Raw genomic sequence first — 16,859 nt, forward strand, 5'->3', positions numbered from 1 at the left:
TCTTCAATATGTGGTAAGTGGCCCCTCGGGGGTCCTCAGAGTTAATGCAAGGAGGGAGTCCTGAATTAATTGAAAGTTATTATTGTTTTTTTTTTTTTTTTAAATTAAAGTGTTAACATAAGTCCAGTATATTATTAGCAAATATAAATCCCCACTGCTCACTGGCCTCCAGGGAAAGTAGCCTCTAAAGTAGCCATCCACAGATACAGTAAATCTTAAGGATTCACCACGGCCCATGCATGTTTAGCATTAAAACATGATTTGTAGAACCACAAAAACAATCTTTAGGATATGGTGATAACTTGTTATTCCATACACTAGGTAGGTAATATCAAGGTGTTAGTACGCCCTACACGTAGGCCCAGTTTAATATGCAAATGCATTCAGAATATATAGCAGGGGGCAGTGTTCCATCTCCCTTTCAGGGTAAGGAGCTCGAAAAATGGCGAAGACAACAGATGTATTTCACATATGATTTGGGTCACAACAGAAAGTAACAGTGCTGTCCAGTGTTTATAAAAAACATCAGTTAAAATGCACCCTAGAGCTAGTTGTATTAGAAAGAAAGTAACAAATATAGAAAGCAAGTTAAAATGTACCACAGTACAGTGGTGCTAAGTGTAAGCAACAATATCACGATTTATGTTTGACTGTCAAATGTGAGTGTGTGCGTGTGTCTGCGCATCTGGGAAGCCCCACCCTGACTGTTCCCAGAGGGCCCACTAAGAAACCACACCCCGTTTGTAGTCAACCTAGAAATTTGAGCCACTGCACTGGGAAGACACCGAGCAGCACACAACATACAATGTGGACCAGGGGTGTCAAACCCAAGTTCACCAAGGAGAAAGGAGAACCACATCAAGGGCCAGACATGTAGATTGTCTACATGCTTTTATTTAATCAAAAATGAAATGCCTCGCATAATCTTCTCATACATAGTTGGATAGAAATACAAAACGTAAAAAAGTAAGCAAAAATGCTGTTAGCCATTATAGAAGAAAGTGGCCAAAAGTTTGAAAAAAGCAACAAAATACAAAGAAAACGCACTAAACTTTAGGTGGGCCAAAATTATTGTAAACCAAACGTGATATGCGGGTCAGATAAAAATCTATTTGACCAGCTGGCCTTGAGTTTGACACACGTGCCCCAACCTAAAAATAGAAAATAAATAAAAGCAAGCTAAACCCTCAGCTAGGTCCTGATAATATCCATGTACGAGACAGCCCTTGTGTCTCGGAACTTAAAACCCTCTTTTTCAGACCTAAGCACAACTCAGAGCAATAAGCAACAAGAAGAGAGTGCGAAATGAAGTAGACATTGTGAGACTCAGGTATATTAGTTTTCAAAACTAAGCAAACCTCAACACAGCTGAGACAGATGGAGGCATGACAGGGAGGAGTCTGAGTGAAACTGTCAGGACTGTGGGACTGTACAAGACACAGCAACTATATCAGTCACCATCATGCAGTAGATCATTTATCAACTTAGAACAGTTCTGACAACTCCACAATAATAGGTTTGTGGGGGGAAACGCTTCATGTCTGTGTGGGCAATAGCGTCTTCAGAGCGTTTGGTAAAGAAAGGAGGAGTTCCACTATGCTATGTGAACGCACAGCCAATCTACGTCTGATCTGACAACAGTGAAACATTTCACTGTAGTTGACCTTAGGCAACAGAGTAAGAAAATGCAGATAGGAAGAAGTCAAATCATTTGTGCAAAGAAGTACTAAAGTAAAACTGCAAACAATGGGCTGACGCCAGCAATAATTCAAATCAAATAAAACCTACGTAAAAAATGTATGTAATAAAAATAACATGCCCCAAAGGTGAGGAAAAATAAACAAAAATAGTAATGCAGAAAAGTGCTCATATTTTCGAAAAAGAAAGATCAAAACGGTCAAATCAAACAAATAAGTGTTTCAAACAAAGTAATCCATTCAGCATGGCTTATAGGTATGACTGTTAGGCAGTTCAAATAATAAAACACCATAGTTCATATGTTTTGTTTATACAGAGGAACTCCTAATTCGTCTTTTTTAGTAGAATATATCAGATTACAAGAATATCTGAACGCATTTACAAAATCCCGATACTGACTGGTTTTTTGGCTTTGAAATCTTAAATTAGTGATGTATACAAAAGTAACATTAGTTGTCTTAAAGTTTCTAGGTTATGGTGCTTGTGTTATAGCATTTCATATAAGTGGTTACCCTCCTGAGGTAGAATTTAGTCCCAACACATTATTGTCTGCCACAGTTAGCAATTTAGTTGTTACTGACCTCATGTCTTTGCGCAGACAAGAATATTAGGAGTGTCAGTCCTGTTCTGGTAATGAGGCTAGCCAGACGTCATTTGACACAAAGCAAAAATGGACTGCCTGCTGGAGGTTCAAATTTGGAAAGGTTAGCAAACATTATTTTTTGAAAAAAAATGGTTGGAGACTTATAATCAATAATGAGGACAATACATAACATTTCCGAAGAGCAATTTTTAAGGGGACACAAATAATACAGCCACAACTATACTGGTAGAGGTCATGTATGCACAGAGGAAAATCTTAATACTATAATTAGTGTAGCACAGACTGTACCATTATCCTTCTTTTCAGTGTTTCTCTCGATTCAATGAAAAAGCTGACGAAATTTACCAAAATATTCTTCTTTAAAGCCATGCATTTATTTTGAAGTTTACAATCAAGCGACAAAAATACCTTAACACATAATGATTTAGTTTGAAAGTGTCCCCATATAAAAGAAATACAATGGTTTTATACAATTGTTAAGTTAGCTGATCATAATGTAAATTAGTGAGCCGCTGGTAAAGATCATCTGCTCACCCTGACAGCCACACACCTCCTAAAATATGAACTAACGTGACATTATATTATACTAACATAACAAACTTTTATTTGACTTTTTATGACTAATTTATTAATTACTATTTGAGAAAAGAGTCATCTTCATCTAATGACTAATATGAATAAAATAGCCTTGAACCACCTATTTACTACATTCCTGTCACTATCTGATGTGGCTGTGAGTCGAGGGCAGATCCTAATGTGCAGCAGGCAGTGGACCAAACCACTGAGAGGTCAGGGAGGGGGAACTCAAAATGTTTCTTAATGTTTCTAAACTTAAAATCTACCCCTCCCTTTTTCATCTGGCCCAACAGGGACAGAGAAAAAGCATACCGAAAGTAAACACGGATAAATACTGTTTTCAGGTAGGAAATCGATTGTGGAAGTTAACCTTTATAACTTTTAATCAAATGTGCGTTTCACGAGTTATTACAATTTAATTTCACAATTTCCATCAGCTAATGGCATTATGGGAAGGCATATTTTCCGTCATTAATAAGAATAGAAATAGAAAACTGTCATCTATATATAGTTCAGAGGAAAGGCAAAGAGTAGGTCAATGGTCAATTTGACTTCTGAGTGAAGAGTAACTATTGATATGTAAGTCTATACAATCCAGCGACACATGTAACCGCAGCCAACCAGCATATCTACAGGAGCACTAAGAATTTGACACGTCAACTTCGGACCTCCAAGACCAATTTGTGGGGCCGCGGGGTTTATTGGGCAGCCTCATTAGGGTTGGGGCCATTGTGGAGCCTGTTGGTTTTGGCACCGGGGGCCCTGTTGGCTGGGGAGGAAAATACACGCCCTGCTGCGTTGAGCCTTGTGCATCCGCCTACTGTATCGACAGGATCTGCGGTAATGTCCTGGTTTACCACACGCATAACACAGACGGTGTGACAGGTTTTGTGGCTGCCTCTGATATCCAGCATGTGATAAACCTGTTCCTCTACCATGCCTATAGAACTGACCCCGAGGAGGCTGATAAGCATATTGAGCTAGAGACCTGTAAGGTGGGGGCTGGGCCATTTGGGGTGCCTGTTGCTGAGAAGGAGGTAGCATCTGAGGCTCCATTTGTGGGGCCTGAATATCTGGTTCTGCTTTCTTTGCCTTATGAAGGGTATCTTCCACCTGTTTCAGTAGTATTTTAAGCATGCGAAACTGTATGCTAGAGACAGAGTCATCCTCTTTTTTGGCCTTCGCTCTCTCCCTATTCATGTGATGACACACTAGATCCATCCATTCATCAATAGGCAAGCGTGACTGTCCCTGCGTGTCTTTTACAGCCTGTTGCACATAGTCAGAAATGCCAGCCATAATTGCAGCTTTAAATAACAATCTAGTGGCAAGATTGTGGTTAGGGTGGGTGCCAGTCACGTCAACCCAATCGGTTTGTGCACGTCTAGCGTATTGTTCAGGTGTTTCATCAGATTTTGGCTCTATTTTAGCTAACAATGCCTCCCCTCCTGCAGAGGGAAATATGGCCCTCATGGCCTTCCATACTGCTCTTCTGAATCCCGTAAAAGAGATGCCATCAGGGGCATTAGAGGTTTTAGCCTCTGTTTCTACTTTCGCCAGCAAGGCAATTGATGAGGATGCGCTTATTAAAGCTCTAATATCCCCTAAGGCCAAATGTTCACCTCTTGTGTATCTCTCCATCTCCCTAATCCAGGGCTCTGCTCCATGATGCACATCTGGCAACTTCCTTAGGAGTGCCTCCATATCTGTGTGTCCCCAAGGCTTATATGTAGCATGTGTAGGGTCCATAGGATTAACCATTAGAGGAGCCATTGTATGTGCCTGATGTTGCTGTGGTAACTGTGAGGTCTGTGACTGTGATGGTACTGCTGATGGATAACAAAAACTGCTTATGCCTGTATCTAGCAAACTAGGTGGTGTCATTATGGTGACTTTCCGTAATGGTTCTCCAGCCATGTACTGATACGTTAAGTCAGGTGTGGAGATTCCAGGATTATGTGTCCAGGAGGAAAGGGGTGAAGGCGGTGACATTTCTTTCGCATCACGGGAATCAGCAGGCATTCCATACTGATGATAGTGCTGTCTGGCCACTTCCAACACTCTATCACGTGAGACTTCCATCGCTGAGTCATTTGCTGTTGTCCCTTCTACTCCTACAGTAATGTTACCATTTATTTCATATGTCTGTCCTAAGTGGGTGAGTGTAACTAGGCACTGATTAGCTGAGGCTGGCATGGGTAGGGGTGGAGAGTGTGAGGACGGAACGAATGGGTCACTAGGCGAGAACTGCGTGACTGGGGTTGCGGGAGGACAGGAAGGAGGGGGAGAGGTTGAATGCCAGTTTATCATTGCTGTGGTGCTATTTTCAGAGTTTTTGATTTTCTTTGATTTTTTGTTCTTGTGGGTGTCAATCAATGTGCTCAATTTGTACGCCAATCTCCTTTTCTCATCCTGTTTTGAAATTTTTTTCTTCAACGTGCATTTATTAAACACGGACGTTTTTTCTAGTTCTTTTTTCAGGTCGTTTTCCACTTTTAATTCACACTGGAGTAGTGTCTCCATCATCTCCCAGGTTATTGGGTCATTGCTTCCATCCGCGGGTAACATGCCATTTTCCTGGTAATCAATTTTTAACGCTTTAAGTTTTCGCTTTAACTCATCTTTCCGTTTCGTAACTTCGGCGTTCAGAGTTAATGCAGCCAACATGTTCCAATCTTTTTCAAAGGTCATTTTTGCCAATTCAAGTTATTTATGTTCAAGAAAAACATTGTGATTGTGTGTTACAGTTTAAGCTGTTATATTCGTGTGCTGAACACTCAGACTGCTGCAGCCGCTCACTAACAGACAGCTCCTCCCCGCCGGAAACGCCCACCTGTAACCTGATCCAGTCACGCTCTGACTGCTGTCTGAGTCTGAGACAGTTCCACTCTGTTTTCCTCCCTCTTTAATATACCAAACAGGTATATTCTATTATGAACCGTAGCACTTTGAGATTAGTTCTAAATGCAAAATGCATTACAAATAAAGTCTATTCCAATTAGTATCGTTATTATTATTATTATTACTATTAGATTATAGGTAGGCCTATATCAGTAATAAACTGAATATGTCAGGTCTACCACAAACGTGTGTCCCCTGAAGTATACCAGAGATATAGTATTATAGTAAAGAGTGGTAAAAACGGGGAGAAGGCAAATCATTACAGCATAACAGGGGCCGAGCGTAAGAAAGAGTGTGTGTGTGCGTCGAAATAGCACAGGAACAACGGACCATGGCAGGCCCCTCCCCGCTGCTACAGCGACATGTAATCTGATCCTCTCACTCACTAACTGCCGCCTGACAAACGTCTTTCTCTCCAGGCAGCCAACTGTCTTAGATTGTCCCGTAAGCTTTTCACAGTCTTCCTATCTCTTTACACCTCACCAAAAACTGTCCTTCTGTCACAGCGACATACACTTTCTACCGCCAAGCAACCTAACTGACTAACTCACAACAGTCGTTTATTTTATTTATATATGTATTTTTTATACAAAGTATATGACAATATAGTTCAGAGTGTTTCCTCGCTTACTGAGGAATTCATACCAACAAAACACCCAAAAATCAGCGAACCATGTTACTGAAGACTCTTGATCAGTGATATCGGTTTATTCGTCAATTGAGGCTATAGAAAACACCTTATTGAAGATATTTAACCGTACATTTAACTAATGTCTGTCTTATGGCTGTAAAGGACACCTTTATAGCAGTGTTAAACAACGTCTACGGTGTCTTATAGTTGTGGGGGACACCTTATATCATGAGTAACTATCACTATGGTGTTTCATAGGATTTTAACCTTATACAATGTTACCCGTATCACAATGATCATTAATGAGAGTCAGGTGTAAGAGTTATAGAAATGACACTCAGCAGCGGTCTAAGGTAAGTAGATTATTGTATTCTATTAACAGTCATATAGGTATTATTCTATTATATATAAAAATTAGATGATTCGATCAATAGTGTACCGATCTGAGACGGGGAGTTATCAACTTCTCCCCGGGGTATCTTCTATAATATTATCTACTTAATATGCACAGTTAACCCCAAACTACAAAACCTCACACGTACACAGAGAAACAGACAAAGACAACCAAAACAGCTCAACCACAATCAGCACATGTAAAACAATCAGATATCACACAAGCAAAACAGACTATAAAAATGACACACAAGAACAAGTAAAACTGACAAACAGCACCAGATATTACACAAAACACAGCAAACAACTATGAACCAACACACTGCCACCAGAAAAAACGTTAGCACCTGGGTTTAGAGACCGGAGTGCCCAGAGCTCCGTTTACAGTTAATTCGACACTCGTACTAATCAATCTGAGTCCTTACTGCGTGTCCACAATGTTTTTCATGCACTTTGCAGAGAGAAGAAAAAGGGAAACTGAATGCCCTTGCACAATATCTCAACCACCGGGCACAACAGCAATGTCAGCAGTCACAAGAAAAATACAAAGGAAGACAGTACCAATTGGATCAGGAAGCTCGGTCACGGTTCGTGTAATAGCTATTACGTATAATTACACGGTCATGGAAATTATAGATCCAGCCATATGATCACAACGGCAAAACAATTCACTTAATTCACCCAGAGTGTACGGTCACGACACCCAGGATGTAGCACACAGTGCACAACAACAAACTCAGCCGTATGGTCACAACGGCAAAACAATTCTCTTATTTCACCCAGAATGTAGCACACATGTTCACAGTTTGTTTTTTTTGTTTTTTTTGCATTCTGATATTTCTGAAAAAGGCCAGGTTGCGTGTATAGACTGCACTCGAGCCGCGTACCCTTGTCTGATGATTGTTATCACACCAGAGACACCTTTGTCAGACTTCTGTTTGTTCTCATAAAAAGCTGATATATGGATTTCACCCGAGCTACCTGCGGCAGCGACCTGTCAGTGATTTTACACACTGAGACACTTTTCAGAGAACAAAACAGGGAAACTTTCACTAGAGGTAATGCCCTCAATTCCTCAAAAGATCTCGCTGTGACCTCATGGCTCAAAGGTCAAGTGTTCAGGGGAAAACACTCCATATCCAGCCATGGAATCCCATATGCAACGTCGAAGTAAGAATTCTAACATGCATGAAACATTCATTCAACATCAGATTTTGCACGAGCACTGTAAATCTGGTACTCGACCATCTAAAAATCACTCCCTTCAAACAAACGGTCACAGCTGAAGAGGCATCATCTCCCTTCAAACTCAGTCACAGTCAAAGAGGCATCATCATGGCAATAACATCCACAGCGCTTTTTAAGCCCAATTTGAAATGCTCAAATCACTAGACTACACTCCTCAGTCAAGGAGCCTAGGCATGCGATATCATTCACCAAATTACAGCCAAATTGAAATGCTCAGATGTCACACACTCACCCAGAGAAATTCGGTCTTAAGGCGAGACACTACAGGTGAATAGGCTAACATTTTTAAATAATAGATATCTCCATGAAACTTCCTCAGTTGATTACTTACACAAGTATATAAAAAAAATGTATTACAAGTTTTTGAAATGTTTATGTTTAATTATGCAAATTAGGCATTTTCTCATTAAATATGCGCGATTTTGCATATATTTTCGGTTGGATGGATGGATGGATGGATGGATGGATGGATGCTTTCATTACCTAGGAAATCAAAATATACTGTCCATAGCCTTTTTTAGCTTAAAATTTCACATAAATCAGGGCAGGAATGATTTATTAACAAATCCCTCTGTAAATATCTTCAGAATACTACTAAGTGTATAACTGGAAAGTTTGGTGTACATAGGTGCTACATAGGCTGAGATGTTTATACTGGAGAATGACAAAAAACTCATTTTGAGAAAACGGCATTTAAAGATTTAAATAGTGGAATTTAATACATTTCTATTGGAAAAATTGCTCAAAAACAGAATAAATGCCCAGGCCCTTAGTGATAATAATATAGAATATTTCAAGCTCATGGAAATTGATTATTTAATAAAATGGCAGGCATATAAGGCCTACAACTGCAGTAACTCAATTAATTAATATTGGCATATCATGCACAAAGTTGCAGACAAAACCCACGCTGGACAGTTGTATGGACACAGAACAAGACCAACAATGGACGTAACAGCTTTTTAAAGTCTAACTGTCCATTCCAGCACCATATATATTTTAGCTGTGCTTAGACTCTTGCGCCTATGTTTTACACTGGCAGCTGTGACGGCCTCAGCTTTTGAGGTCCTGAGCATATCAGTTTCTCTCATTGAATTGACCATCACAACTGTGCTCTGAAGCCACAACTTCTCCATAACAGAAAGCATGGCAGAGGCACCTTCATGGCCATACTTGCTGCTGCTCCAGCTTACTTTTCCCACAAAACAGTCCCCTCAGTCAGCTGATGGTGAAGCTAACTAACCAGAACCAGTCCTCTCAGTCAGCTGATGGTGAAGATAACTAACCAGAACCAGTCCCCTCAGTCAGCTGATGGTGAAGATAACTAACCAGAACCAGTCCTCTCAGTCAGCTGATGGTGAAGATAACTAACCAGGCTCCCATCAGCACTGGTTCATAACACAACAGAACAAAACTAATTATGACTCATTCAAAAGACCAATATTTAGAACATTGGAGAAAGCAAACAAAGTAGACTAAATTATTATTTGACAGATTATCTTCACACTGTCAGAGATACAAAGAAGAGACGGATCCTGACTAAATACAGGCTCAGTGACCACCAGCTGGGTCAGACAGAGATGCACTTCCTCCTCCACTGGGAAAAACTATCTTCACTAAGAGATTTACACTTTGAAAAAATAGCCTAAAAAAGTTAACACCAGAAGAGAAGCTGATAGTTCTCCTAGGAGAGGTGACAGCAGCTCCACTGACAGATACATATGGATCTGCCTGCTACAGCCTGAGGGACTCACACCACTTAGGATCGCAAAATTACAGATTTGTTTAGTAGCCTATTATATAGTAATTATATTATACAAAACTGTAACTGTTGTGTAATGTAATTGTTTTGTAATATAGTGTGTTGTATTGCGATCAGTACAGTGTAATATATATGTGACAAATATTTAATATAGGACATGTAGGCTATGACTTTCTCTCAGAGAGAGAGAGAGAGAGAGAGAGAGAGAGACTGATTACCTCCGCTGTCTGAACACTCCTGTTTTCTGAACGATAGTTTAAACATCGACGTACTATGTGAAGGCATTTCGTCATCTGCTGTCTTAGTTTGTGATCCCCTGTGTCTTCTTGCTAATAACAACTGTTTTTGTCTTCTCTGAGGTGATTTTGGACCGTTTTCGACGCACTTCTTTCAACATTTTGAGCTACCGCGGAAATGTCAGAGCGTGTCACATGACGATTCTGAACGAATCATGTTGTCAGAAATTGGCATCAGCCAATGAGATTGCGCATTTTGAGTTAACTCCCCCCTTTTACTTTCACGATTGGTTGCTGATAAAAAGGAAATGACCATATTTGGATCCGAGCATTGTACAGGAGAAAGAGAGCTTTCCAACGGTATATGTGACGACAGGGTGCAGACAGCGATCGCGGAGCAGCGCGATGATTTAGAACGCCAACTTTTGTTGAATTTAGGTGAAATCTACCGCCGCAAACAGACAAAGTGTAGTAAAATAAAGACCTAAATGTGTATTTCGGACTTTATTTCACCACAAGTCTGAAAGAAGACATGTTATTGAAGACAAATAGCCCAAAATCTCAAAATTGACCAGTGAAAAAAAAACGATGTTTTTGCCTGCCGTGTCTCGCCTTAAGAGACAACAGGCATCTCTTACCTTTTAAGTTGTGTCGGCTGATTGGACCCGAAGAGCAGAGAGTCTGAGATGTGAAGACAGCCAAAAAAATCTGGACAGCTACAAGTGGAAGAGTGAATTGATCTGTCACCAGCAACGTCGGGGTCACCATGAAGGATTTTATGTCTAAAATGTGACCGATTTGACCGGTCTGGCCCTAAAAAGGCCAGGCTTAATCTGACTCCAATTCTTTGGTCACTATTTTGTGTTCGTTTACTGGTAGATCAGAGAAATAAAACTCAGGAATCAAATCAAGACCAAGATTCGTCCAGTTAAAGTTAATAACAAGTTTAGTGAATGATATTGCAGAATACAAGTACATGTACATGGATCTGATACACAAAGGCAGAGTCTCTACCCAGTAAGCACACATACGTCGGCACGACGTATGCAATTGATCGCTTCGTCTGCAATTGATCGCGGGTCATAAAGAAGAATAATGAAGCATTGTTTATTGAGCGTCTGGAGGTCTTATTATGATCGCAATCTATACATCGCAGCGACGTATTAACTATGTCAGTGAGATGTATTAAAAGTTCCTCAGTTGTTCGCGGGTCATAATGAAGCGTCATTTATTGAGCGTCTGGACGTCTTATTATGATCGCAATCTATACATCGCAGCAACGTATTAACTATGTCGGAACGATGTATTAAAAGTTCCTCAGTTGTTCACGTGTCATTTGGAAGCATCGTTTAATGAGCGTCTGGACATCTTTACTACACACACTGTTGATGTGATGGACAGTGAATCTGAATTCTGCCCACCAACTTTTAATGTGTTAGTGTGCTATTTTCTATAATAATCTGAACTTGTGTAAATTATCTTTGAGTAGCCATATGTCTTCACGTAGTAGACAATGGCAAAATAAATCAGAATGTTTTTTTGGTGAAGTGTCCCTTTGAATCATTTTTAATCATGTTAATGAGGAGTAGGCCTATGTAATAATTTATATTTATATTCACAAACAGTAGCCTATTGAAGAATTTAATTTTCAAACCCTTTACCCTATTTATATTAGAATGAAACAGACAAATAATTGTTAATGCTTTAAGTTGTGTTCTATTGAAAGGATCTAGCTACATGCTAACGAGAGCTCGACTCGGCGGAAGCATAAATACTTCAGCGCGGAAGGATACATGAGTGAATCGACAGTGATCCAACTGTCAGTCTCCGTCAGTGTCGATCAAAGTCAGGAGGATGGCGCTTGGACATTTAGCAACGGAGGATTTAATCACGGGCTTACTTCGTTTTGGAATAAAGGTCACTGAAGAGGAGCGAAGTAAATTCAAAGGTAAATTATATGCATTTTTAATCTGTGTTTGTGGTGTTAATATTCAAAGTTGGAAGTTAACTTTACCGTTAGCACTAGCCAAGTTCATACTCTGTCAACATTAGCTAGCTACACTCGACATTGATGATTGCCATTATTAACGTTAACAGGTTAGTTAGTTAAAACATTAGCAGTATTATGTCCCATATTGCCATTCTACATGTTACGACATGGTACTTAGCTAGCTAACGGTACTTAGCTACAGTTGACCATCGAGATAGCTAGCTAACATTAACGTTAGCTATAAAACTACTGGTTCAGAGGAGAAAAAAGCGTTTTTGCCGCCGAAAAGTCTTTTCTTCTGACTTACGTTAACGCTAGCAATAAAACGTTAGCTGGACTGCGTCAGAGGAGAACGATAAAAAGCGTCTTTGCCGCCTAAAAGTCTTTTGTTCTTAAATATATGTTAATGCTAAAGCAAAGCCATTTGGGCGGAATGTGACTATCGGTAGCCAGTGGGGGTTTGAAATGATGATTTATTCTTTATTTTGTCGTCAAACTGTCTTAGAACATTTTCGTAAAACCATGTAATGTTAACGTTAATTAACCTACAAAGACTAACGTCAAGTTACAACACCAGTCACGTTAACGTTAACTGACAGAACCGACCAACGGTTAACCTCCCTTTCGAGTAGCTAGCTAAGCTTAACATTTAACGTTAGCTAGCTAGCTGCTGTTTTCAAAATAACCCGATTATTATCATTAATAAAAAAGTAAGATAGGCCTAACGTTACGTTATATTAATATAGTGTGTGTGTGTGTGTGTGTGTGTGTGTGTGTGTGTGTGTGTGAGAGAGAGAGACACTTTTCCAGCGTCTCTAATGAGGTACGCCTAAATACTTTTTTTTTTTTTTTTTTTTTAAAGATTATTTTTTGGGCATTTAATAGACAGGATAGCTGAAGACATGAAAGGGAATGACATGCAGCAAAGGGCCGCATGTCGGAGTCAAACCCACGGCCGCTGCATCGAGGAGTAAACCTCTATATATATGGGCGCCCGCTCTACCAACTGAGCTATCTGGGCACCCTACTTTGTGTTTTTATATGGATATTAGGTCCGGACCAAACGGAGGATGATAGAGAAGCGTGATTGCATAATGTGCCTTTTAAATGTGTAACGTTACATTATGCTGTTACCACAGTGGTCGTTAACATTGCTGTTTTTCTTTTCTGTATTGTACGTTAGATAATGAAGTTGACGGAGAAGCAGTGGACTATGGATTGACTGAGAGGATGGTTTTATACCTCTTTGAAGGATCGTTTAAGAAGCAAGCCAAATTCAACCGATTTGTACAGCAGTGGAAAGAAACCGTGACACTCCGTTGAGCCTGTCCCGGTACATTCAGAGAAGGCTACAGTGGAATCAAGGTACCGGTAACAGTAATGTTATGTGATTGTTATAACATTAGGTCCAAGTAGAACCATGGAAAATAACTCTATAATCTCATAGACATATAAATAATATAAAATGTAAAGGTTACTACTGAAGAAGTTTTTATCTGGATCTGAATTCACCTGGCTCCGGTAGTTTATGTAGTGTAACATTATGCATTAGGGTGTACACACTGTAATGCATAATCTTGCACAGTCTTTGTAGTCGGAACGCAGGGGTAGAATGTAACTAAGTACATTTACTCCAGTACTGTACTTCAGTCTAAATGTTGAGGTACTTGTACTTTACTTGAGTCTTTTCTTTTCATTCCACTTTCTACTTTTTACTCCACTACATTTATCTGTTACAGCTTTAGTTACTAGTTACTTTAGTTACTCCACTACATTCATCTGTTACAGCTTTAGTTTCTAGTTACTTTAGTTACTCCGCTACATTCATCTGTTACAGCTTTAGTTACTAGTTACTTTAGTTACACCACTACAATCATCTGTTACAGCTTTAGTTACTAGTTACTTTAGTTACTCCACTACATTCATCTGTTACAGCTTTAGTTACTAGTTACTTTAGTTACTCCACTACATTCATCTGTTACAGCTTTAGTTACTAGTTACTTTAGTTACTCCACTACATTCATCTGTTACAGCTTTAGTTACTAGTTACTTTACACATTAAGATTACTGCTCACAGAACACATGTAGTTTATAAAATCTGATGTTTGATTCTAAAGTAAACTGAGATGATTAGTCCATTAAACACACAACTGGTTGGATCCTTTACACTTTCTAACATGTTTTAATGTTTAACTACATTATCCTGATAATACTTACAGACTTTTGCTTAAGTAACATTTACACTGCAGGACTTTTACTGTAACAGTATTGTTACAGTATGGTTAATTTGCCATACATTTTAAGACTATTGTTTTATTGTAAGAGTCCATGCAGGGTTTGTCTACATGTTTTATTTCCTTATATTTGTGTTGGAGTTCATATTAAATTACTAAAGGCTCTCTTTGAAATTTAATTTTAAAATCCTATGATAATGTTGTGACATGTTTCCTGTTTGTTGTTTGTGCTGTGTTGCAGAATGAATATCTGCCGAAGATTTTAAGATGGCTTTAAGATCCTAGTACCCACAGTGCTTAGACTGACTCAAAGGAAATCTCCCCTTGCAGATCTGGCTTTGGAGGAAAGAGAGGCTGCCCTCACCGAAGATGTCCCTGGTAAGTGACTCACTGATCAGCCGTGGTCACCCCTAGTGTTGTGGAGCCATTTAAGCTTAATTTCTTTTCTATTTGTCTTCAGACAAGATAAGGCCTAACCAACCAAAATACACTGTACATTCACCTAATACACTTTCTTTTATTTTTTTACTTATTTTTCAGGGATTGATTTCAGAGCTGCAATCCTGCTGTTGCCAATCCTGTTCAGGGAGAAAAATGACATTCTCATCATACTTGGAGAGGTGTGTAATTTGCGTATACTTATTTTTTGTTTACATTACTTCACGCAGAGACTGGGAGAATTATATGCATCCCTTGGATGTCTTATTTCATAATACAAAGTTTCTAGCTGTCAATACTGGGCCTTGGTGTGGACATTGGGGAACGCAAAGCTAAATATGGAAAAAAAAAAATGCATGCACAGTAAGAAAGATCTCTGATTTCACAAAAAATGTTGTAGTCTTTTGATAGGCCATTAAATGATGGTTAAGGTTTTTACTTACCAGAGACGTTTTTGTGGGTGTGTGTGTGTATATATATATATATATATATTTGAACAGTTGTTTTTTATGAATGTTTGTGGTAGATTTATGCAATTTAACTGAGTGAATACTACTTTATGATCTCTTGCAGGATCAGCCTGGTTGTAGCGCTATCCTATTGCATGCAGAGGGAGTTTGAAAGACAACCGTTTATCCCGCCCCTCGGATTGAGCCCTGTCAACGGAGAGTTCCCAGACCCAACATCTGGATGTGGTCTGGCCAAGCCCCCAGGAAGAGCGCCGAGTCTAAAAGCCACCATGGGCTTAGCGGATAACGGTGGTACAGCACCCCATGGCCCAGAAAGACTTTTCACATAGACTTTGCATGGCGAAAGAAACGTCTATATTTCAGCGGATAATTTGTTTCGGGGTATATCAACTTACCAGCCCGAACACTGAAAGGGTCCTTGGTTAAAACGTTACGTTTTTAACATTTTTAACATTCACTAGAAGCGAATCCAGAATTATTAAATTTTTTAAATATATATATTCCACTAAATTAAACCAGTCTCTTATTCACTTGCTGTGCAGAAACCATTCTATACTATATTTACCTCTATAGAAAACTGAGAAGACTAGATAAAACAAAATAAATAGTATGATAATAATTAGAATCCAACTATTTTATTACAGCAGCAGTAATGAGGAACCCGGTCCTCCAGGCGCCTACGGAAGCGGAGGCCGAGAAGGCCATCAAAGAGTTTCTCCGGCTGGCACCTAATCGCCACCACCAACGGCCAAGATAATTCTTTATTTTAATGTTTAATGTTTTAATATTTGTTAATGTTTTTTATGTTTATTGATTAATTATATAGTTCAAAATAAATATTTGTTCAGCAAAAAGTGAGAAGTTTACTGGTCTTGTTTATACCAGCGATCCTACAGAGTGATTTAAGATGTTTTCAAGTAATTAGGTTAATAATTGTTTGTCATCTTCTAATCTAGACTATGATTTCTACAGATTAGACTGGTATTATTGGACTGTAGCTATAGTTTATTATAAAGTAGTAGTAGTTATAGCAGTAAAATGTTAATTAGGCCCCCTATCTAAAATCTTCTCGGTGTACTAAGGTAAGTAATTTGTAATTTATTTTATCAACATTTAAAGAGTAAAGGTATGTTAGGATAACACATACGGTATATAGCGCCTGACATCTGCAGACTGTATAAATGATATCTGGTGGATGTAGAGCCTGACATCTGTACTATAACAGGAAGATGACCACATCTGTAAGATGTATAGCAGATGTTAGAACGATGTATATAAGCCTGCATCTCTACAATGTATTGCATACGTTAGAACGACGTATATAAGCCTACTTCTCTACGATGTATTGCATACGTTAGAACGACGTATGTAAGCCTACATCTCTACGATGTATGGCATACGTTAGAACGATGTATATTGCCTGCATCTCTACGACGTATGGCATACGTTAGAACGATGTATATATGTATACGTCGCGGAGAGAGCGGTTATATGTCGCTGAAACGTAGCGCAGCGACGTCGCGGGGACGTCGTGCCAGTGAGCAAACTACCAAAATACTACGTATCCCCGATGCATTTTGATTACATCGCCAATACGTCGCTGCGACGTATGTGTGCTTACTGGGCTGTTTATACATACCTCGCCATGCTTTTACGCGCACGTTGCGAAACAAATACG

At 39.3% G+C, this 16,859-nt stretch overlaps 1 long non-coding RNA gene across 1 annotated transcript; it reads left to right on the plus strand.

Annotated features, from left to right (window-relative positions):
- Positions 1 to 11,904: 11,904 nt before the first annotated feature.
- LOC116062665 lies at positions 11,905 to 15,019 on the plus strand. Its single transcript, XR_004108073.1, has 4 exons — positions 11,905 to 11,997; positions 13,223 to 13,404; positions 14,515 to 14,651; positions 14,814 to 15,019. It is a non-coding gene; the product is annotated as an uncharacterized LOC116062665 (long non-coding RNA).
- Positions 15,020 to 16,859: the final 1,840 nt, after the last annotated feature.

This window comes from Sander lucioperca, chromosome 8, assembly GCF_008315115.2.
Source record: "Sander lucioperca isolate FBNREF2018 chromosome 8, SLUC_FBN_1.2, whole genome shotgun sequence".
NCBI lineage: Eukaryota > Metazoa > Chordata > Actinopteri > Perciformes > Percidae > Sander > Sander lucioperca.